Raw genomic sequence first — 25,701 nt, 5'->3', positions numbered from 1 at the left:
GGTAAAATACACCGTTTTTCCCCATTTTTTTTTTTCATATTAAAGAAACGAAAAATATTCAAATCGATTTTTCTAGAAAACGGTGTGTCCTACCGAATTAAATCAATAGTACCTTTTAGTACTAGAATACCTCACAATTTAGTAACCAACATTCAGAAATGCTTAAAAGTTATAGACAAAACAAATTATGCGATATAATACCCATTGGCCTACCTAAAACTGACCCCTATGACCGGTACTAGAAATTCGCAATGGATGGAATCGATTTACCTCTGGAAGATGAATATGTTTACCAATTTTCATTTTTCTTACTAGAAGTATTCTAGAGGTATTTAAGAAAAACTAATTACAAGACGCCATCTTCAAAGAGCTGTAGCTCCCTTAGGAAGCATTTTCGAACTAACTGAATTTAGTTGAATTGTCTTAAAATTATCTGAGGAATCTCCTGTCTTCGTTTACCTGTAGAGTTTCTGGACACCCTGTATAAGCATTTTTCCTTGGTCCTTGGCGGATAAATTCTGATCTAGAAATAATATCGAGAATAGACCAGGTCAGAAAATCTGTAACGGTGAGTGCCATCGTTACGATAATATTATATTTATTCCTATAAGCCACCTAACAAGTATGCAACCAGTTATGCGTTCGTGCTTAGAACGGGTTACCTAAATTTGGGACCAAATACAATATAAGGTTGGTACTAGATTGGGGAAATTCTGGTCTCAGCGTGTGGCTGTACGGCTTCCGACGGAGGGGCATATCAAATCGCCAGCGGAGCGGATGGGCACTTGAATTTCCAATCTCGTTGGATGAACCCATAACTTCTTCCATGGCCATTGTTTAAAGAATACTATTTTTTGGTTGAAATATTCGTTTATAGCAGAGCAGTTTACGTTGGAAGGAATTATTATTATTTTGTTTTGGATTTGTGGAGTGAAAAAGAAGAGTTTTGTTTCCAATATTTTTTTTTGAAAAGCAATGGCCATGGAAGAAAGAAGATAAGATAGGAAATTAAGTCAACCAATACTTTAGTTTGCCTTTATGGAATGAAACATTATTTTGGGGAATTCTTTTGGATGTAAATTGGATGGGTTTTTTTTTTGGTTCTTTGGAATAGCAGTTGAGTTTTTTTTTTATACTGGGAAAGTACCTCCTTGTCATACCTTCCTTTGGTTGAGGATCTCCCAAGGATTGAGGGAAAACGGAGGATACCTTATTTGGCGCTCCCACCATCAGCTTCACAGGGTTTGAAGAAGCAACACGCCTAAGTTGTAGCTACAGGTTTTTATAGTAAAAAAATTGCATGTCATTTGTTCTAATAATATTTTTCAATTACTATTTTTGTGTCAATAACTTAAAAATAAGCTCTCTAATAATAATATACCTTCAATTTTCATTAAAAATATAGTTAACATAGTAATATTCAACATTGTTCAACAAATTTAATCTTTTCCCAGTTCATATCCTTATTTACAATAGTTGGGGATTATGATTTATGACGATGTTGTGCACAATATCTAGCGTAGATTCTCTTATTTATTAATATTTATTCCATTTGTCAGGTATTGTAGTCAGGTTGTCACCTCCGATCAGATTCGGGATTGTCGGCCAATATTAATCCTCATTCATAGTCAGTTTGTATATACATAGGTAGATCAATAATTAACTGTCTTTGTAATAAATTCAATACATTTTTTTTTCTTACTGTAAAAGCTGCGTTGCAGACAGGAGCGTACTAGCCTAGTACGTCAGGAATTAGCTAGTTTGTATAAAATTGTATATAGGGGTTATAGGTATTTTTTTTCATTAAATTTGTTGGTTGTACATATATGTTTTATTATCCTACCATTTTGAGTAGTATTAGTTAGGTACAGCAATATAGGTCACGTGGAGAAGAATTTATAAAATCCTTCCCTGGCGCTCAACACTACTTCTGAATATCTTCTGGGTCAGTAGTTCCTTTTTTTTTACATTTCTTTCCTTATTTTACTTTAGTTTCTTAACACTCTAGTACTTCATTAGGTACCGTCTTATTTCGGGCGTGAAAATACGGCCTGATCCTCTCCTGAGTCCACTTGATACAGTCTCTTAAATATCCAGCTAGCCTATTTCTGTAAAACTTAGTCATTTATTAAGCTACCCCATTCAAACAGAAAAATCATACGTTACAATTGGATGTAGATATAGAACAGGGAACCAACCGCCAAATTGTGAAATATTAGTTTCTGTTGTTAAATAGATTTATACAATACCCCTGCACCCAGCTCCAGAATATAAACCTTAAATAATACTCCTAGCGCCATCTATTGACGAAAGGTTTATGTTCTTATACAGTTTCGCGAAATAGTAATTTTAGAACAAAGATCCATAAAAATCTGAAAGTTTATAAGAATGTCGGGTGTAAAACAAATATTAAATCTTTTAAAAGGCTCTGAAGTATTGCCAGGACCAATGCACATAATAAACAGCAGGTAAGTTTACAAATTATTACATTTTTATACGGATTTTATAACCTCAAGTATGTTACGTGGTTCCTTTTTCAATAATGAAGTTAAGTGAAATGTGGGGGTTTGGTACTTTTTATTGTTGTTTGGTTCCATGTTCTAAAATGTCTAGTAGGAATAATACGGATTCTCTTCTTATTGGTTCTTTGTTCAGAAATATGATATTTATGGAATCCGAAGTTATGTGCACATAGGTACCTAGATGTTTTCGTATTTTGCTAAGATGTTTTTTGGAGTAGGATTTGCACGACAATATTCCTAATCATCTTATTCGATGAACACAAATTAGGTAGTCAGACATTACTTTGGTGTTGTGTAATAAATCAAAATATATTTAGATACCGTTTTTTTATAGTCAGTTTGAAAAATACTGGTTTATAAATACGCCACTACCTATTATAGCTTTGTTTCAGAATAATCGTAGCTTAGGTAACAACAAAGATAGTTATCCAAATGGTAAGCAAAATGGTGCAAGTAAGGAAAAGAGTACAGCTGAGGCTCATAATACAACTATGGAAGGCCGGAACACCGATTTATCTGAAGAGAATGACTTTGACGACAAAATTGCAGATCCTGATTTTCAAAATGATGAAGCCTCATATCCAGAAAGTACCGATGATTCATCAGACAGCAGTGCAAATACGGGACACGATTCTAACAACGAAAATTATACTCAACAAGTAAACTAAGAAGAGCATTGGAAAGGAAGACGAAGAAAAGGAAGAAAACGGAAGTACATTGGACAAACAAAAGCAATTCGGAGCACTTTAAAAAACACCAATAAACCATATATTTCTAAAAGAGGGTTACACGTAGATTCTAAACAGTTTATTGACTATCAACGTAACTGTAAAGAAAAATGTTATACAAAAATTAATAGTGACATCCGCAGAGAAAATTTTGAGAAATACGTTGGTAGTTATGATCTTCAAACATCATTTATTATCGGCTTGGTCATAAAAGCCATAAAATTTCAGCAAAGATTGTATGGGCCAGAAGATTATGCAAATGTTATGAGAAGCTGCAGGAAAAAAAATGCAATAACAGTGAACACCATGACTACTAGTGGCTTCTAAGTTCAAGTACTCGAGAAAAAATGATTGTCAACAGAAAAACCGATATTATAGGACAAAAAGTAAACTGGTTGTTGGTTCGAAAAATTAAAATCGAGAAGGTCCATTAAGTTTACTTTTTAAATTATCACATCCTGATGATGAACAGTTTATTTAAGTTGATTTAAAACCAAAAGTTAAAGGTAAACCACAGCTGTCATTAACAACTGAATTGGAGCTTTTATGGATGACTGGAAAACCTATTTCTGCGCCCAAGTTAAATGGTATTAAATCTATTATACATTTGATTCCTAAAAACGAGCAAAATTTTTAACATCATTGCTTGCTAATGATGCTATTATAGATGATGTAGGTAGATGGTTATGATGGTGACATTGATTTTGAGTTTGAAACTGAAACTGAATAATGAGGCAGATTTTGTTAAAAAGTTCTATCAAACATAATAATTACCATTTTTTTTATTTTCTTTTACCTTTATTGATACCTGTTTGTAGCATTAAATATTGTTTTTACGTTTTTGTACAAGGAACCACATTACTTTGTTGGAAAATAAACCTGTTTTATTTGGTGACTTGACAATTTCTTGTGTTCCCTGAAACCTACTCGTTGCTAATTTATCAACAGAAATATTTTGTTTTATTATAAAAAAAATATTCCTATTTATACATGGAACCAAGTGACTGGTTCTTTTTAAAATTGTATAAAAAATATTGAAATTAAATTTTTTAAAAAGGAACCAAGTAGCATATTTATTTTATGAATGATATTTTTTTAACTACTTTCAGACAACAAGAGTATAAATTACCTATACTAATATTAGACGTAACCTACAATATCTTAAAATAACCGTTGTTCAAAATAATCGATTCTAACTGATGACAATCAATTTTGTTGATTTTCTCAGTTGTTACTTGATGATGCTTGGTTCCCTGTTCTATATCTACATCCAATTGACGCTCGCCAACGTGGAGCCCGATTTTCAGTAAGACAGTACCTTTCTTTATTTTGTTGCTTATTGTAAATTTTTCTAGTAAGTATCTTTCTGGTTCATTGTTGTATATTTTGTAATTATATAGAGATATTTTTTTTGATTCCTTTTGTACGTTATTTGGAAAATACACTAGTGCACTTGTATTGCTGTATTGGTACTATTTTAATTTATTTAAAATTATAATTGTAAATCTTGAGTAGGATAATATTTGAATAGGTATATTGGTTGGCATTTCGGTCTGGTCGGTTTGGTGATACCTGGATATTTATTTTGAAAAATTTTGAAGGATTTATTTTTTTTTGATATCTAGGTACATTACTACTTTTGATTTAGGTGCAGCCACAATATACTACAGTTAGCTAAATTTTTGCTTACCATACCTATATATAACTTATAAAGTTTCATTTTTTTTATATACATTTTCGTTTAAACATTTACTTAAATTATTTTAAATATCTACCCCAAATATATATCTCGGTTATATTTGGTTTGTCGGTTTGTTAGGTCGTTAGTTTAACAGCTCGTCGGTTGAGCAGCTTGTTTAGTAGATTGTCGGTTAATTGGGTCGTTAGTTTGTTGGGGTGGGTTCGGTTTGTCGTTGTTGGGTTGGGTTTATTGTTACTAATTCTTTCCCTATCACCATGTGTACCTTTCAGCCAGAACATTTGTTAGTTAAGGAGTTAGATTATGAGCTGAGGATAAGGGAAATGGAGGTTGAAGAAGCCGCTAAATGTGATAGAAAACGCAGTCTATTGCGTGGTGCTCTTAAACAGGAGCAAGGAAATAGGAGTTTCCGTCAGATTTCAGCTGCAGCTATTCCTTTCCTGGAACAACAACAGGGAATAAATGAGACACTAGAGGATCTTACGCAAAAGATAAATAATTTTAGAGGGACTGTCCATGATAGCATGTATTCCAGATACATTTCACGTCTTGCTCATATCTCTGGTCGTGTCCACTTATTATGTTGTTCAGATGAGGAGCAACAACTTTACAAACGCTCTATGTCCATTAGGATTCTCAGTCTAGAAGGTGAACTCGATTCTCGAGTAAATCCTCTAGCCACGTCCACTCCTGTTTCTTCAGTTCAAGCCTCTAATTCCTTGTTACATCCCAAGCCTGTGCAGGTACATAAGTGGGGAGTTTCGTTTTCTGGTGAAGGTCATTATGACCAAGTAATTTCATTTTTAGATAGGGTAGAATGTCTTCGTGTTTCGAGAGGTGTGAGTGAGGAAGATCTCTTTTCGGCTTCTGCCGAATTATTTACAGGCCATGCTTTTACGTGGTTTATGAACAACCGTGGTAGCTTTACCACTTGGACTGGTTTGGCTCAGAAACTAAAATCCGATTTTCTGCCTTATTCTTTCCAAACTGATCTCTTAGACGAGATCAAGAACCGCAAGCAGAAACCTGGAGAATCAGTGACTATGTTTATTAACACCATGTTGGGTATGTGTAGTCGTTTAGATACTCCTTTAACAGATCATGCAAAAATAAAGATAATTTTAAAATGTTTGTTACCCTTTTACCATGCCCAATTGGCACTGGTTGATATAGCCACTATCGAAGACCTGACAGATAAGTGTAAACGGTTAGAGGAAACTCTATCCTGGTCTTTTCATCCCCCTACAACATCTAATTCTGGTGCTGGATTTAACTCTCACTCCTCGAGAAATCGTTCTTGGCAATCTAGACCCCATACACCGAATGTGTCTGTGACTACTTATTCTTTGTCTTGCTGGAATTGTCAGGGTGTTGGTCACGCATTTCGTGATTGTACCAGACCCCAAACACGGATTTTCTGCCACGGTTGTGGTAGAGAAAATACGCTTAAACGTAACTGTTTTAAGTGTTCGGGAAACGAGCATGCAGAGGCTCGTACCCTGAGCGTTCCTCAAACAGCAGCCCCATCAGGGAATATGACCGCAGCTGTAGACGAAGCTTCAGGTCCAATACCCGCCAGCAGCTCAAACACACCCTCTCAGGAAGGAAGAAACACTTCCAACCGGAGACCAGCACGCAAACCGAAATCAGGGAAAAAGTAATTGTTAGTAACACTTCAGTTGACTCGTACGGTTCGATTGATCGTAGATTATCCCCTCCAGTCTTAAGCTGGAATTTTAGTAATAAGCATAATCAAGACGAGGAAACAGTTCCAAATTCTATACCAGGTTGTACGTTTGTAAATAATAATAATATGTCTATGTTAATACCAGATAATTTTGAAAATAAATCAGATATTTTGGATTTTGATATAAATTCGTTATTAGTTAGGAAACATAATGATAACCGACCTTATCTTGAAATTGAAATTTTAGGACAATCTTGTTTAGCTCTATTAGATAGTGGTTCTAACATTTCTTTAATAGGTTCGTATTCGCTGAAATTGTTAGAAAACACCGATATTAATGTTATGCCTATTTCTTCTCTGCAAGTCTCTACTGCGGATGGTGCAATCCAGTCAATTACAGGTAAATTTGACACAGAAATCGTAGTTGCCAATATTCGGAAAATAATTACATTTTATGTTATCCCTTCAGTTAAAAATTCTATAATTCTTGGCATGGATTTCTTAAATGCATTTAATAGTACATTAAACTGTTCAGATTTTTCGTTGTTTATATCTTCCTTTAATGTCGCAACTGTAAGTGCCATTCGTGAGTTCTCTAGTTTGTCTAGCTTAGAACAAAACCAGTTAGAGAATATTATCTCTAAATTTTCTTCTATCTCTTCCAAAGATAAATTAGGCCGTACACATTTAATATCTCATACTATCGAAGTGAACACTACAACTCCGTTTAGACAATATCAATATCCCATACCTCAGGCATGGCAAGCAGATTTGGGTAAAGAAATTGATTCGATGCTCTCTCTAAACATTATCGAACATTCAAATTCTTCATATTGTTCGCCGTTATGGATGACGAAGAAGAAGGATGGATCATTCCGAGTATGCTTCGATGGTCGCAAACTTAATAGTATCACTACTAATCGAGATGCTTGTCCCATCCCTCGGATAGATATAATTCTGAGCAAACTTCAGAATGCCAAATATATCTCTTCGATCGATTTATCCAAAGCCTTCTTACAAATTCCGTTAAGCGAAGAGAGTAAGAAGTATACTGCTTTCGCTGTCAGTGGTAAAGGGTTATTTCAATTTCTCACAATGCCTTTCGGTCTAGTTTCAGCTCCGCAAACAATGTGTCGTTTGATGGACTTGGTTATTGGTCCCCAACTCGAACCATTCGTATTCTATTATTTAGACGACATCATAGTTGTTACTCCTGATTTTTCGTCACATATTGAAATATTGGAGAAATTATTTTCACGCCTTAAAGAGGCTAATCTCACTGTTAATTTAGAGAAATGTAATTTTTGTCGTCCTAATTTGAAATTTCTAGGATATGTTGTTGATCATCAAGGTTTGAGAACAGACCCTGATAAAGTAACCGCTATTAAGGACTTCCCCATTCCTAAAACTACTACACAACTACGTAGGATCTTGGGCATGTGTGGGTACTATCGTCGATTTGTGCCTTCTTATTCTACTTTATTATCACCCCTTACTGACCTCCTTAAGAATAGGAAAAAGGGCCAGACTATCACCTGGACTCCTGAAGCTGATGATGCTTTTCATCGCATTAAAGAAGCTCTTACCAGTGCTCCTGTCATGACTTCACCTGATTTCAGTGAACACTTCTACCTCATGACAGATTGTTCAAATACCGCCTCAGGTGGTGTACTCTTTCAGATGAAAGATGGTTCTGAACACCCCATAGCATATACTAGTAAGAAGCTCAATAAGGCCCAGAAAAATTATTCCACTACCGAGCGTGAACTCCTTGCTATTATTCATGGCTTGGAGTCTTTCCGCTACTATTTAGAAGGTCGTAAGTGTACCCTTATTATTGATCATAGTTCGTTACTCTGGATGCATTCTATGCGTAACCCATCCCAACGTTTGTCTCGATGGATTTGTAAGTTGTCAGCATTTGATTATAATATCGTCCATCGTAAGGCAAATGGTGTTGTAGTAGCTGATGCTTTGTCTCGAACATTTGATGTCAATCTTCTTGACTTATCCACCTTAGTTCCGGATGCATGGTATCAGAAAATGTTGGAAAAGGTTACTCAAACACCTGATCAGTATCCTGATTTTAAAGTAGAAAATAATATCCTTTATAAGCATGTTGTTAGTTCAGTAGAAGCTTTGTCTAACATGTCTGATTGGAAAATTGTCGTCCCAACAACAAACAGGGATGAAATTCTTCGTACATTTCATGATAATGTGACATCTGGTCATTTTGGTTCTTATAAAACATTTAGTAGGATAGCAGAATTATATTATTGGCCTGGCATGCGCAACTATATCAAGAAATATATTTCTAGATGTAGAGTTTGTGCTACTTGCAAGCCAAGTACTATGCCACAAGCTGGATTAATGGGTACTTTTAGGAACATTGACTTCCCATGGCAGATGATATCCATGGATCTGATTGGACCATATCCTCGTAGCTACAATGGCTATACCTATTGTTTGGTGGTTGTGGACTACTTTACAAAATTTCCACTAGTTTTTCCTCTTCGGAATGCCACTGTCCCTGCCATTGTGAAATATTTGGAGGAACAAGTCTTTTTGTTGTTTGGTGTTCCCCAAATTGTGTCTTGTGACAATGGTCCTCAATTTGTGTCTAAGGCTTTTAAAGACCTTCTAACTAAATACAAAGTTCAGAAGATCTTATATAATGCTGCATACCATCCGCAAGCTAATCATAGTGAGCGAGTGAACCGCAGTATTGTAACAGCCCTTAGATCATACACATATCCAGATCACAGAGCTTGGGACCAGTATATTCACTCAATAGCTCAAGCCATAAGAACTTCGGTCCATGAAGTTACTCAATGTTCTCCAGCTTATTTGAATTTTGGTAGAAATATTGCTTTGTCTGGTGATTATTTTGGTTTAATTTCGGAAAATTCCACAAATCTCCCTCAGATCTCTGAGAAGCTTCATCGTTTAGATGATATTCAGACTTTGCCTCCAATATTTGCAGACATCAGAAAGAAGTTAAAATCTTCTTACCTTAAGTCACAGAGTCAATATAATTTAAGGAAAAGAGATTTGCGATTCTTTGTGGGTGATCGGGTATTAAAACGTAATTTTGTTAAGTCTAGTAAAGGTGATGCTATTTCTGCCAAATTTTGTCAGAAATACGTGCCTTGTGTTGTCAGTAAAGTAATCTCTCCTTTAATATATGAATTAAAAGATAGTTCGTCCAATCGAAAGCTTGGTCGATTTCATATAAAGGACTTATTACTAGATAATACTGTCAACGACTTAGAAACTTCGTCGTCAGAAGAAGAAGATTAACTTAACAATATTGATCAAGTTAATTCCTCTATCTAAATTTTAGAAATACTCGATTGTTCAATGAATAGGTTAACGATTGGATTTTGATTTTAGTCACCAGATAGGGACTCAATGTTTTATCTATTATAGTAATCTTTCTAGCTTTCCATATTCTCTGTATCTGAGATTTCATTAGCTTATTATTGAGATTTATCTTAATTTGGCTTATTATTGAACTGGTATGGAACTGTTAACACCTTGTATGTGATTATGCTTATATATGTCATCACTTGTAGATTAGTGTATCTACCAAATAGGTTTAGTTTTGTGTTTAATTTTTAGTTTCTGCTGGAGAGTTATTAAAATGCTTAGTATGATTCCTTGATACATTAGCTTCTTATGGTCTAAAGAAGTTATCGCGATATTTGTTTTGGTAAATAAAATTTGAGTATGCAGTGAGAGTCCAAAGTTATACCCCATTTGTCAAATATGTAGTTAAATTGATTAAGATAAAATTTATTATAACACGATGAAACCATTTCGTTAATTATCCTATTGAGTATTTCTTAGGAAAATGGTTTGCTAGCTTGGCTATGCAAATACGTGGGTTCGAGACTTGTTGCTTATCGACTGTGCACCTGATAGGAAGCAGATTTCATTACTCACAGTTTTGCCTATTTCCAAGCCATACCTTAATTAGTTCAGATACTGAATCTTTGTGATAAAAAGTTTAATCATCATTTTAATCATGCACTAGGCATTCTTATTCAATTTTCAGTTTATGATCACTCTGAAGAGACTTAGGTGTAAACGTGTCTGTTTATTGTATACTTATTATTCTTTCGCTTTACTATTTTGTTTGTTCTGATAATAATGGTAACTTCTTAAAGATCAGTCCTATGAAAGTATGGTAGCTTTTGCCTACACCAAGGGATTATTGTGTTCGAGCATCAGTTTTCCTGGAAACTCATTATTTTTTGTTTGTATGTAAATTAGAGTCAGGATCAACATCCTGTTGTCTGTGAGTAACTAGGGAACATTTTCTTAATCTGCAGTTTCTTTAGAAATTGATTTACTTGTTCTCTAGTATTTCCTTAGTTGGATTTATTTATAAGAGTTATTGATATGTGACTTCTTGATTTGTTTCATGTGTAATGACTTCAAAATAGTGGTTAGCTTCTTCTGGCCATTCTTATCAATCTGTTGTAGCTATAGCTATAGTGAGAGAAACCCAGAGTGAGCTAACTTCTGTTATGTCAACTATTCGATTAGTTACCCTTGGAAAGATCTTCCATTGCATCTAATACAAATCTGATGATCAGTTGAATTAGGTTCATGGTACCCAATATGTAATCCTTATTAGCACATTTAGCGCTAAGTTGTAGCATTGCTCAATTAAATCTGCCTGATTGTTCCACCTTGGATATGCTTCCCTATAAATCTGTTGTCCACTGTCGGATCAAATTAGGATAAAAGTCTTGCTACAATAAATTTTCCTCTTTCTTGTTAATGACTCTTATATTTAGGTTAGGTTATACTGTGGTCTATTTTTTTTTGGCATGTTGAGAATTGGATACGAGATTTCTACTGACTGTTCACTTTGGATATGCTCTATTTAAATCTGTTGTCCATCGATAGAACAGTTTGTACTACTCGTCCCATTCGACATTTTTTTGATTAGAATTTATCTGAATTATGAAATTTAGCAAAGGGTTATAATAAACCTTAACTATGTATGTTGGTACCATATGTGATATATTGGTCATTAAGACTACCCCATTTACATGACTCATAATTTGCGGTTAGGTATAATCGATCGAGTCAGCTGTAAGTGTGAGTAAGTTAGTCGTCATATAGGTTATATTAAGTTTTGTATTCGAATATTGTGGTTATGGTGTTCTTGTTGACTATAATTTGGGGTTTTATAGAAATCTACTAAATCAACTGGAACACAATTTGGTCTTTAGGATATATGTCACCGAGTACTGGTCCTACGAATTTGGACGATGTCCTCCGATAGGTTAGTTTAGAGTAGTGAAGTATTCTTAGGTACGTACTATATTTTTGCTATTTGGTTTGTTCACGCCTGTGTTGGATCCCACAGCGTGTGACTTTTCCTCTATGAATACTTGTATTGAGTATTTGTAAGTACATATGGAAAAATTGTTCATACGATCAATTTTTTTTCCGAGTAATGGGGGAATGTAACGGTGAGTGCCATCGTTACGATAATATTATATTTATTCCTATAAGCCACCTAACAAGTATGCAACCAGTTATGCGTTCGTGCTTAGAACGGGTTACCTAAATTTGGGACCAAATACAATATAAGGTTGGTACTAGATTGGGGAAATTCTGGTCTCAGCGTGTGGCTGTACGGCTTCCGACGGAGGGGCATATCAAATCGCCAGCGGAGCGGATGGGCACTTGAATTTCCAATCTCGTTGGATGAACCCATAACTTCTTCCATGGCCATTGTTTAAAGAATACTATTTTTTGGTTGAAATATTCGTTTATAGCAGAGCAGTTTACGTTGGAAGGAATTATTATTATTTTGTTTTGGATTTGTGGAGTGAAAAAGAAGAGTTTTGTTTCCAATATTTTTTTTTTGAAAAGCAATGGCCATGGAAGAAAGAAGATAAGATAGGAAATTAAGTCAACCAATACTTTAGTTTGCCTTTATGGAATGAAACATTATTTTGGGGAATTCTTTTGGATGTAAATTGGATGGGTTTTCTTTGGTTCTTTGGAATAGCAGTTGAGTTTTTTTTTTATACTGGGAAAGTACCTCCTTGTCATACCTTCCTTTGGTTGAGGATCTCCCAAGGATTGAGGGAAAACGGAGGATACCTTATTTGGCGCTCCCACCATCAGCTTCACAGGGTTTGAAGAAGCAACACGCCTAAGTTGTAGCTACAGGTTTTTATAGTAAAAAAATTGCATATCATTTGTTCTAATAATATTTTTCAATTACTATTTTTGTGTCAATAACTTAAAAATAAGCTCTCTAATAATAATATACCTTCAATTTTCATTAAAAATATTGTTAACATAGTAATATTCAACATTGTTCAACAAATTTAATCTTTTCCCAGTTCATATCCTTATTTACAATAGTTGGGGATTATGATTTATGACGATGTTGTGCACAATATCTAGCGTAGATTCTCTTATTTATTAATATTTATTCCATTTGACAGGTATTGTAGTCAGGTTGTCACCTCCGATCAGATTCGGGATTGTCGGCCAATATTAATCCTCATTCATAGTCAGTTTGTATATACATAGGTAGATCAATAATTAACTGTCTTTGTAATAAATTCAATACATTTTTTATTCTTACTGTAAAAGCTGCGTTGCAGACAGGAGCGTACTAGCCTAGTACGTCAGGAATTAGCTAGTTTGTATAAAATTGTATATAGGGGTTATAGGTATTTTTTTTTCATTAAATTTGTTGGTTGTACATATATGTTTTATTATCCTACCATTTTGAGTAGTATTAGTTAGGTACAGCAATATAGGTCACGTGGAGAAGAATTTATAAAATCCTTCCCTGGCGCTCAACACTACTTCTGAATATCTTCTGGGTCAGTAGTTCCTTTTTTTTTACATTTCTTTCCTTATTTTACTTTAGTTTCTTAACACTCTAGTACTTCATTAGGTACCGTCTTATTTCGGGCGTGCAAATACGGCCTGATCCTCTCCTGAGTCCACTTGATACAGTCTCTTAAATATCCAGCTAGCCTATTTCTGTAAAACTTAGTCATTTATTAAGCTACCCCATTCAAACAGAAAAATCATACGTTACAAATCTTTCGAAAAAATCATAAGACTGCTACGTGATTCTCGAATAAAACTCGAAATTCGACTACATTTATCAAAATGCTACGTCTGGTCGACTCTTCTTTATGCAGTTGAAACGTGGACCCTTAAAAGAAGTGCTGCATAGAATAGGCAAGGAACGAGAAATTTTCAACACAGTAAAAAGTGACTAATAAACATACGACAATGGACAGGACTGAATTTTGAAAATCTAATAAGAACATCTGAAGACAGAGAAGAGTTTGCAATTGTAGTAGCCAACCTCAATTAAGGAGCAGGTGGGTACTTTAAGAGTGTCAAGTGTATCTAATTGGACGTCTTTAAATATACCCCCCGCGGTTCAAAGGAATGCAATTTATATAGTTCTCACTCACGGACAGAAACTGATGTTACGCATTTACAAGCTAGCAAAAAGCAGTAAAAAAATTGAAAACGCATGGTTCTCGGTAACGTATCAGTAGTATGTTAACAAAAAATAAAGAATTAAAACATTTAGAAAAATGTTAAAAATTTCTTAAATATGCAGGAAACAAAAATCCTAACAAACCTAGATGTATCAAAAAATACCCCAATAAAAAAGGAGTCACCAAGGATGTTGATGTGACCTAACCTTTCAATAAGATAGAGGCGGTTGAAACGTTATTATATCCAGCATTATTAAAGAATTCCAGAAAGTACTAAAACGAGAAAATATCTGGCAAATAAGGATTAAAACTAAATACTTAGGGTATAACTCATCCACTGATGAGGATCCACGATTTATTATACACCCATTGATACGCCCGTGGTTGGTTCTGATGAGTTGGTCAATAATTTATTGAGGTATCTCAATTTCAGACTATTGTTACTACGTGACTAAGAGCTCTAAAATCTGTGGAGAGTGTTGCAAATGTACAAGTCCGCGACCTATCATGTACCAGCTATGCTTAATTGGAGACATATTAAGCGATTGTAGTGCTAATTTAATAAGTGGTGAATGTGGCTAAATATTCTCATTAAATAATGGTAAATGGAGGCTAAATATTCTCTGGTAAAATGTTTAGACTATGTTAGGTATGTTTAGGTATGGAATAAGACTCAACTACATCCTACGTATAGCGTTGTGATGACAGATTGCCGCTAATGAAAATTAGTGGTGATCGACTACCATAAACAACAGCACCCCATACCATAACTCCCATAATGTAGTGTACGTCACCCTCTGTGTCAAATCGTAGGTCACGTCACGTCGCTTTCTCATTCTTGTACGACCAGACAAAAGCGAGATTGGTCACTAAGAACACCTGATTATATATTACAGGTCTCTAAAATTCTTTCGTTATTTAACGTAAACGACTCGCTGATATTCAGCTAGAGGTAAGGGGTACCGTCAGTGGCGTAGCGTGAGTGTCAGCTGCCCGGGGCGGAAGATAATTTTGCCGCCCTCTTATTTAGGTATTTTAATTATTGAATGTATACTATACATTACATACATTAATTATAGAGAACTTTTCGGCGAGAACAGTCATCATTATTTTGCATTATACAGGTTAGATTTTAAATAAAAAAGTTTATCTAAGTTTTACAATCACGTTTATTAATTCTCTGTCAATATTATCTGCAAAGCATTTACTTCCTGAGCGTACAATCTTATGTCAAGTCCCCTTGTTTGTAAATATTTTTGTGCATAATTCACTTCATGTAGCACCGGTTGCCAAAGGCCCAAAAACAAAGAAAGGAAAATGACTGCATCGAAACTAATAAAGCACGTGCATCTCTGTCCTAGTGTTTAAGCTTTCACCTACCTCTGTCAGTTTTTCCAACGTGACGAGAATGTCTTTGTAATCATGCCATGTCACATTTACAGCATCGCCTCTTGCACTTCACCGCGTGCCTTGAACCCTTTTTAAGAAGCTTTTGCCTGTAACTGCTATCAGAACTTCCGAACGATGTGTCGACAAGGAAAAAAAAAAGAATAGCAACGTTCTGAATCCACCTCAACTGAGGCAGCGTGTAAACCAACTAGGTACGAATTCAGCTTTAGGGTTTATTTCTTGAATTTTTTGCTAAACTCCTGAATACTTTCCAGCCACAACAGCAGGATTATCATAAGCTTGGCTTCTACAGTTGCTTATTTCTAGGCCATCAGCTTGAATCGTGTCCAAAATCATCTTTGAAATTCCTTCAGCAGTTTGTCTTTAGTTTCAATGAAATCTATAAAAGATTCCATTACTTTTACTTCCTGATTTTCAATTACTACGTATCTTATTACCTGACTTGTTTGATCTTTATGAGAAAGATCTGGAGTGCTGTCGAATATAATTGAATAATACTTAGCCTTTTTATTGGTCCGAGGATATGTTGGCGAACATTATTTCCCAAAATGGCAATAAATTCGTTTTGTATTTGTAGTGACATATCAATGATTGAAATTTTGCTACACATTTTAGAACTTACAAGATGTTCACGAAGTACAGGATCGTATTTTGCAATTAAATTAACCAATTCTAAAAAGTTTCCTCTATTGGTACTGGTGTCGTTTTCTATATGTCCACGTAAAGCCAAATTTTGTTTGACAAGAAATCTTATAATATCAAACATTCTGGATCATGTAACAAGAAAGAAGAAGATTTTCTGTTGGAGTGAATGCACAGAGAGTGATAAACTCCAAACAGACGTAGGAAAAAGAAGACCTACTTAATGTAGCCAAAGGAACAAAAATGGATGGTTTCTACGTTGAAGAAGCCGAAGTAACTAGAATACTACTTTGCAGTAGTACTAGTATGGAACTATGCAAATGAAAACAGTATACTTGATAGAGAAAGGGGATGAAAAAAATTATGAATAGATAAATGTAACTTGAATGGCTAGCTAAATATGCAAGAGAATGGCCACTTGACACTCAAGGAAGGATTCTGCCAATTTGCACGCCTATTTTTGACCAGACAATAAATTAAAGGAAATGATAATGATGGCTAGAAAAGAAGATATTAAGATAATGTTCAGAAGATAGATAGAGTAAATATAATAATATAATGAAAATAGAATAAATTTTTGGGCGCCAGAAGAAGGCTTACTAGGTTAACACTCTTCCAGGTATTCTACGCTGCTATAGAGTATATTAAATTTGTAGTACAAGTATATTAAATGTATAAATTTAAAGAATTAAAAAAAATTCACAATAAATGTATATATTTATTAAATATAACTACTAGATATTCACAATCTCTGAGTTAAAACAAGTGACTAGTATGTGACTCTAAAATGACAAGAAATGGTAGATACTAGTGAAAGTCATTTACAGATTTATACAATTAAATAATGTAACAATAATGTGAATGAGGTTAGAAAATTTTTACAAATGAGTACCTCTAATATAGGAAGTACAAACTACACCTAGATTAGTATGAACCCTTCACCAAATAACACTTGTACGATTGTAATACGTACACCCTAATTGAATACTACCTGATATTAGAACAATGAAAATACCTAATGTATATAATATATATTATACAACTCTCAATGAGTTGATGGGTAACAAGTCCCTAAATGAACCAACTTAGTACTGGATACAAAGATCCTTTTCTGACTAGTGGTTCTAAATACTAACAGCAAGTAAAACTAGTACCTTCCTGAGGGGATGGGTACTAGGGATTTATTCGAATTTAATATAAAAAGTTTAATAGCGAAAGTTAAATAATATTTACCAAAAAATCTAATAAAAATTGAAAATTATGAAGCAAGTTAAATGATTTTAAATTTAGGTGAATTGAACTAATATTATTTTTAAATTAAATGAGGAAACAAGTCTAAAATTAATACAAACCAAGTGAAAAGAACATGTAGGTGGAGAATATTCGAGCTCGAAACTTCTACCAGGAATTATATAAATTTGGGGAACACTACTAACTGTAAGGTATGGCTGTTATATCTAAAATGTACTTAAATTTGTGGAGAAAGAAAAACATATATGTGTAATTAAATTATGAAAGTATGAAATGTCCTGAATATTACTAGAAAAAAAAATATGTCTTTAACTGGTATGAACAAATGTCCCCCAAAACAAACCCCTTTTCACATGTTCCAACAACGATCCTTGGTGTCTGGTACCAAATCCGTGGAACGAAGTTATCACCGAAGTGGTGCAACTGCCCAATAGCTAATGAAACTACCCTCGGAGGGTGCAGGATGATGAATCAATACAAAAACAAATGGGAGACGGTATCCTTTGGCTTGTTCCCTGATTGATCGAACGTTGGAAGTGTCTGCTCTCGGTGTTAGAGAGGGTTTACCATCAGTAATGAGATTTCTCCAGAATGGCGGCGTGAGATCCGTTTTCTTACAGTTCCATTATTCCGTCACTTTAATTCACCCAAAAAAACAAATATAACTTGCAATAGCAATAATTGAACTATGCAACAGGAAATAACTTATTTAATTTACAAAGAAATTCACGCCGCCATCTGCACTCACATGACACTCCCAAGTCCATGGCCTCCCTTCACCGTTCCGACCTCGTGACAGCTGGCGACAGGCGTCAGTACCAACCTCACGAAATATCAATGTGGCCACGATACACCCAGTATGACGTCGCTAAGGGAATTTTGTGCGAACGGGTTTTTAATATTATAAAAAAAATAATTTTAACAATAATCCAATAAGGTGTTCCCATTAATAATTAATTAGATAAGTGACGGAACGTCACATTCTCCTCCTACTGGGAGAAAAAAAAAATTTAATCAAAGTTTTTTTTTTTTTTATATCTCTAAATATTAAACTAAAGTAGTAGTAGTGTATTATTTCTCGTCGATTCGCAAGATTACAAATAACTACAAACCATGCCTCAGGAGAAAGCAGGATGGTCACTGCAGCAGATATCATGAACCGCAACAGATGACTCGAAGTGATATTAAGATATCCTCGGCATTTTGTCTAAAAGCCAAAGATAAACTAAATAATTTACTAAAGTTCATAATGACAAATAAATGTCGAATGGGCCCTAAATCCAAAATTGAACTATCCAGGGACATCAGCTTTATAAAGTGTATATCCAAGGACGAACAACCAGGCAAAGGTGTGAGCCTATTCGTACAATAACGCAAGTAAATATACTAAAGTAAGACCAAAGAAATCAATAACTAAAATAAGTGAAGAATCGAACACTTAATCCAAAACTGAACTAACAATGGACACCAGATTCGTACTAGCATATCCAGAGAAGGACAATCAGGAAGATTTATGGAACGATTCTCACCAATATCAAATAATACAAATAATAAACATACCAAAGGTATCCAAACTCATTAACCAAAATAAATGTGGAACCGGACACTCAAAGACATCCAAAGTCGGACTATCAGTGGACACCAGATTCATAAAAGCATATCCAAAGAAGAACGACCAGGAAGATTTATTGACCAATTCACACCAATACTAAATCATAGAAATAAATTAGGTCTACGTACACCCACATCCGGTAACACGAACCTATCCAACCGAATAAACAAAATAAGTGAAGAATCGGACACTTAATCCAAAATCGGACTATCAATGGACACCAGATTTATAAGAGCATATCCAAAGAAGAACGATCAGAAAGATTTTTGGACCAATTCTCACTAATACTAAATGAACTAAAATTGGTTCATGCTGGTATTCACACTAATTATAGCATCTTGCTACAACAGGGGTAGTAGAATAACCAAACATAGGTAAAGAACCAATTGTAATAATAAAATCTAAATAGAGAACTTACAAGTTCTATGACACCATGATACATGATAGAAAGAAAAAAAAATATGTTGAGAACGTGCAACCAATTTTAAATAAAACTGTAGATTCATGGGTTCTCGCATACATAGAATTATCCAGGAAATATTCCTGAATCTAAACAACAACTGATGCCTAAGGAAAGAAGTGGGAAAATACTAAAAAAAATTAATCATTTGTCTAAACACCCCAAACACCAAATTAACGAACTACTATGTATAGGGATAGTCAACAACAAAACATACTATGAAGTACGAGACATAATATAAACTAAATACTTCCCTATCAAATGGTAGACATGTAACTGGAATAATTAGACTAATTACACAAGGATGTGATGACGAACAGACGTCTGCGTACTCTGCCATGAAGACATAGGTTACGAAATCGGATAGCAGTGATCAGTTGCTGAATTTCGAACCCACGTATTCACTATCTAGAATTAACAGAGTATTGGCAGACTAGTTCAGAAGAAGAAATCCATACACACATCAAAATTCCAAACTAATTCCAGAATCATATTGTCTAGGGCATAAAGATATAAATTATTACAAAGTATTCAAGAGATCCGTGACAAATATCAATACAGTAACCAATATCAAATTAAGACCCACAACATCTTTCCTATATGGCAAATCCAATAAGAAGATAATAAAGGATATATTTAAAAGATAGTATGTAATCAAATATCAAAAATAAAACACACAACCTGAGATAAGTAGTGTATAATATCGTTAGTTCCATAGTTCCATAATAAATATCAATATTAAACCAACTTACTTGTATGAGCCTACATATTCAAATATAAATCTATAATAATCAACACCCTTCTATAATAAGGTGTGAGGTGTACACACTAAAAATACAAGTGAAGTTCTTATTAAATAGATAATCCTACCGACAGGATTAGTTGCTAAATGTTGACTCATGGTAATTAAAGGGCACCATTAATAATACAAAAAAAAATGATAAGCTCATACATAAGAGTATTACATAAATTATTAACCTAATGATTCCTAAATTGGAAGTCAGCTAACAACAATGCCAAAAGATAAAATTGCTATGTACCTGCCCTATATGGTGAATACAACATTAGACTATAATATCAAATAATAATAAGGATTGAGCTAAAGACAAATAGAGGAAGAGGTTAGCTCTAACAACCCTATAAAGTTAATCTTCTTCCGAAGATGACGAATCAACCTCATCCCTGGTGTTATCAGGCAGTAAATCCTTTATGTGAAATTGTCCAATTCGTTTGTTAGTCGAATTGTCCTTCAATTCATACACTAAAGGGGATATTACCTTCACAACCGTACAGGGAATATATTTCTGGCAAAATTTTGCCGAAATAGCATCACCCTTATTAGACTTTACAAAGTTTCGCTTCAACACTCTATCTCCAACGAAGAATCGCAGATCTCTTTTCCTCAAATTATACTGCTGCTGGTTCCTTAAATAGGAAGTTTTTAACTTCTTCCTAATGTCAGAAAAAATTTGAGGTAGAGTCTGGAGATCATCTAAGCGATGAAGGTTATCGGATATCTGAGGGAGATTTGTGGAAGTGTCTGAAATTGCACCAAAATAGTCACCAGATAAAGCAACATTTCTACCAAAATTGAGATATGCCGGAGAACATTGGGTCACCTCATGGACAGATGTCCTTATGGCTTGAGCTATGGAATGGATATATTGATCCCAAGCTCTGTGATCTGGGAATGTATAGGACCTAAGGGCTGTGACGATACTGCGATTCACTCTCTCAGTATGATTGGCTTGAGGATGGTAGGCAGCATTATAAAAGGTCTTCTGAACCTTATATTTAGCTAAAAGATCTTTAAAGGCCTTTGATACAAACTGAGGACCGTTGTCACATGACACAATTTGGGGAACACCATACACCAAAAAGACTTGTTCCTCCAAATATTTCAAAATTGCTGGAGTTGTGGCCTGACGAAGAGGACAAACTAAAGGAAATTTGGTGAAATAATCCACAACTACCAAGCAATAGGTATTACCCTTGTAGCTCCGAGGATACGGTCCAATGAGATCCATTGAGATCATCTGCCAAGGAAAATTAATGTTCCTGAAGGACCCCATAAGTCCAGCTTGTGGTAAATTACTTGGTTTACAAGTAGCACAAACCATGCATTTAGAAATGTACTTTTTAATAGACTTCCGCATGCCAGGCCAATAATATAATTCAGCAATACGGTGATAAGTCTTATAAAACCCAAAATGACCAGCTGTAACTTCATCATGAAACATATGCAGAATATTTTCCCTATTTGGTGTAGGTACAACTATTTTCCACTCCGACATATTGGATAAGGACTCTATAGGACTTAAGATGTGTTTGTACAGTATATTGTTCTCTACCTTAAAATCAGGATAATTTTGTGGGTCTTGAGTGACCCTATCAATCATATTGTGATACCACTCATCAGGAGTTAATGTGGACAAATCTAAAACATTAAGATCATGGACACGGGAGAGAGCATCAGCAACCACTACACCGTTGGCCTTTCGATGAACAATTTTATATGAATAGGCAGCCAGTTTGCATATCCATCGGGAAAGTCTCTGAGATGGGTTTTTCATACTATGAAGCCATACCAAGGAACTATGGTCCGTAATTATAGTGAAATTACGACCCTCTAAATAATAACGGAATGCTTCTAACCCATGTATGATAGCTAAGAGTTCTTTCTCCGTGGTGGAATAGTTTTTCTGGGCCTTATTTAATTTCTTACTCGTGTAGGCTATGGGATGTTCAGAGCCATCTTTCAACTGAAACAACACGCCACCAGAAGCAGTATTAGAGCAATCAGTCATCAAATAAAAATGCTCGTTAAAATTAGGTGACATCATAACCGGTGCGCTAGTTAAAGCCTCTTTAACGCGCCTAAAAGCTTCATCGGCCTCAGGAGTCCAAGTAATGGTCTGCCCTTTTTTCCTGTTCTTCAGAAGATCAGTAAGGGGTGACAACAAGGTAGAGTACGAAGGTACAAACCGGCGATAATATCCACACATTCCCAATATCCTACGGACTTGGGTGGTGGTCTTAGGTATAGGGAAATTCTTAATAGCAACTATTTTCTCAGGATCAGTCCTTAGACCCTGATTATCAACAACATAACCCAAAAACTTAAGACTAGGGCGACAAAACTGACACTTATCCAAATTAATCGTTAAATTAGCTTCCTTAAGACGTAAAAACAACTTATCTAAAATTTCCATATGAAGGGCAAAATCAGGGGTGACAACCAAAATATCGTCCAAATAATAGAAAACATAGGGCTCTAACTGTGGACCAATGACTAAATCCATCAGACGACACATTGTCTGGGGAGCAGAAACAAGACCGAAAGGCATGGTGACAAACTGGAACAGTCCTTTACCACTGACAGCAAAAGCAGTATACTTCTTGCTCTCTTCACTCAGTGGGATCTGTAAGAAGGCCTTAGACAAATCAATCGAAGAGATATATTTGGCATTCTGAAGTTTGCTCAAAATCACGTCGATTCGGGGAATTGGATAAGCATCCCTGTTAGTGGTGATACTGTTTAGTTTTCGACCATCAAAGCAGATCCTGAAGGATCCATCCTTCTTCTTTGTTAACCAGAGTGGGGAACAATAGGACGACGTTGAATGTTCTATGATATTTAAAGCAAGCATCGAATCTACTTCTTTTTCTAAATCTGCCTGCCAGGCTTGAGGTATGGGATACTGATATAATCTGAAGGGAGTAGGATTTCCCACCTCAATAGTGTGAGATATTAATGAAGTACGACCTAGTTTGTCATTTGAAGAAATAGTAGTAAACTGAGAGATCATATTCTCCAATTGCCTTTGTTCAGCACTAGATAAACTGGAAAAATCATGAATAGCACTAAGAGTAGACAGATTGAATTCAGATATGGAAAAAGAAAAATCAGAACAACTTAAGGTGCTATTAAATGCATTGAAGAAGTCCATACCTAAAATTATAGAATTCTGTACAGAAGGAATAACATAAAATGTAATTTGCCTACATAAGTTTGCCACTCTGATTTCAATTTGGAGTTTGCCTGTAATAGACTGAACTGTACCATCTGCTGTAGATACTTGCAAGGATGAAATGGGCATAATGGGAATATTAGCAATTTTCAATAAATTTAATGAATGTGCCCCTATCAAAGAAATATTAGAGCCACTATCTAATAAAGCTAAACACGGTTGTCCTAAAATTTGTATAGGTAGATACGGCCTATTATCATTTTGTTTCCTAACCAATAGAGAATTAATATCTAAGTCTAAAGTATTTGGTTGGCTACAACCGTTATATGGAACTACTTCACTATCAAAATTATTATTATGCTTAACACTACTAATTAAAGAAGAATTTGTGGATTTGTAATCATGTGAACCCTGCGAATTCAACGTATCCTGACAAAAAGTTAATTTCTGGACTGATTTTGATTTGTGGTGTGTGCTTGTTTCTTGAACGGTACTCTCTTCCCTTTCCGACTGGAAGATGGGTTTGAGTTGCTGGGTGTGCTTGGGCCGACGGTCTCGTTGTCTGATGGAGTTTGATTCCCTGATTGGGAGGTGGACGGAGAAACGCTCAGGGGACGGAACTCCGACATTTCGTTTCCCGAACACTTAGAACAGTTCCTTTTAAGGGTGTTCTCTAGGCCACAACCATGGCAGAAAATACGGGTTTGAGGAATCCTACAATTGTAAAACGGGTGGCCAACCTGACCACAATTCCAGCAGACAACAGAACTAACAACAGAAACATTATGTTCATGACCCTTATTTTGCCAAGAACGTTGCCTAAAGGAAGTTGGCTGAGAAGAAGAATTAGAAGAGGATCTAGATGTGGATGGAGGTTGAGAAGACCAGGATAACGTTTCCTCCAAACGTTTGCACTTTACAGTGAGGTCATCAATGTTCTGAATGTCCATCAGAGCTAATTGTTGATGGTAAAAGGGTAATAGACACTTAAGGATAATTTTAATTTTAGATAAATCTGACAAAGGAGTGTCTAGACGACTACACATACCTAATATAGTATTAATAAACATAGTAACAGATTCCCCAGGTTTCTGCTTATGATTTTTAATTTGATCTAGTAAATCGTCCTGGAATGAGTAAGGAAGAAAATCTGACTTCAACCTTTTAATCAGATCCAACCAACAAGAAAAACTACCCCTATTATTCATAAACCATGTAAAAGCTGGACCGGTGAACAGTTCAGCAGAAGCAGCAAACAAATCCTCTTCAGAGACACCTCTAGACACACGAAGACATTCAACCCTTTCTAAAAACGACATTACATCAGTGTGCTGTTTTTCACCAGAAAATGAAATACCCCATTTGTGTACTTGCACAGGTTTGGGGTAGGTGAAGCTAGATACGTTGACGGGAGCATTAGGAGTAGAGGTAGCTACAGGGTTAACTCTAGAATCAAGTTCACCCTCTAGGGTTAATATTCTAAGAGAAACAGACTTCTTAAAAGGTTCCTGTTCTTCAGTAGCACAGTGTAACAAGTGTACACGGCCAGAAATATGGGCTAAACGAGATGTTAATCGCGCGTATTCTGCATCATTTACAGTTCCCCGAAACTTCTCGATTTTTTTAGACAAGCTGTCTAATGTTTCAGAGATTCCTTTCTGTTGTTCCTCAAAAGGAATATGTGCAGCTGAAATTTGGAGAAAACTCCTATTGCCTGCTTCTTGTTTTAAAGCACCCCGCAGAAGATTGCGTTTTCTATCGACTGTTGCCAACTCCTCTGGTACTACGTCCCTAATATTCAACTCATAGTCCAATTCGTCCACCAGAAGATGTTCCACTTTAAAAGCACACATGATGATAACAAAATTATTGACAAACAGTCCAAAGATCAGAAGTATGAAATATAACTAAGTTTGCACGCAGAATATATAAGTACTGAGAAAAGATTAGCAACACACCAACAAAATCAAAACGGCCAGCAAATATATATTATCAGGTATATAAGCGAATAAATAAATAAGATCAAGTAAATAAATAAATGATCCAGTAAATAAAGTATACTTAAGAAAATCTAGTACCTAAATACTGGAAATAAATTTTTAGTTATATGTAACTTACTACCACTCTAGAAAAAAAAATATATATGATCAACGCTTAAGTGTACCTCCAAATATACCACTATTGGATGGAGGAATAAAATATATGTTGTATGTA

Source organism: Diabrotica virgifera, chromosome 6 (assembly GCF_917563875.1).
Source record: "Diabrotica virgifera virgifera chromosome 6, PGI_DIABVI_V3a".
Classification (NCBI taxonomy): domain Eukaryota; kingdom Metazoa; phylum Arthropoda; class Insecta; order Coleoptera; family Chrysomelidae; genus Diabrotica; species Diabrotica virgifera.
The sequence above is the reverse complement of the archived record's forward strand: the minus strand, read 5'-3'. Positions refer to the sequence as shown.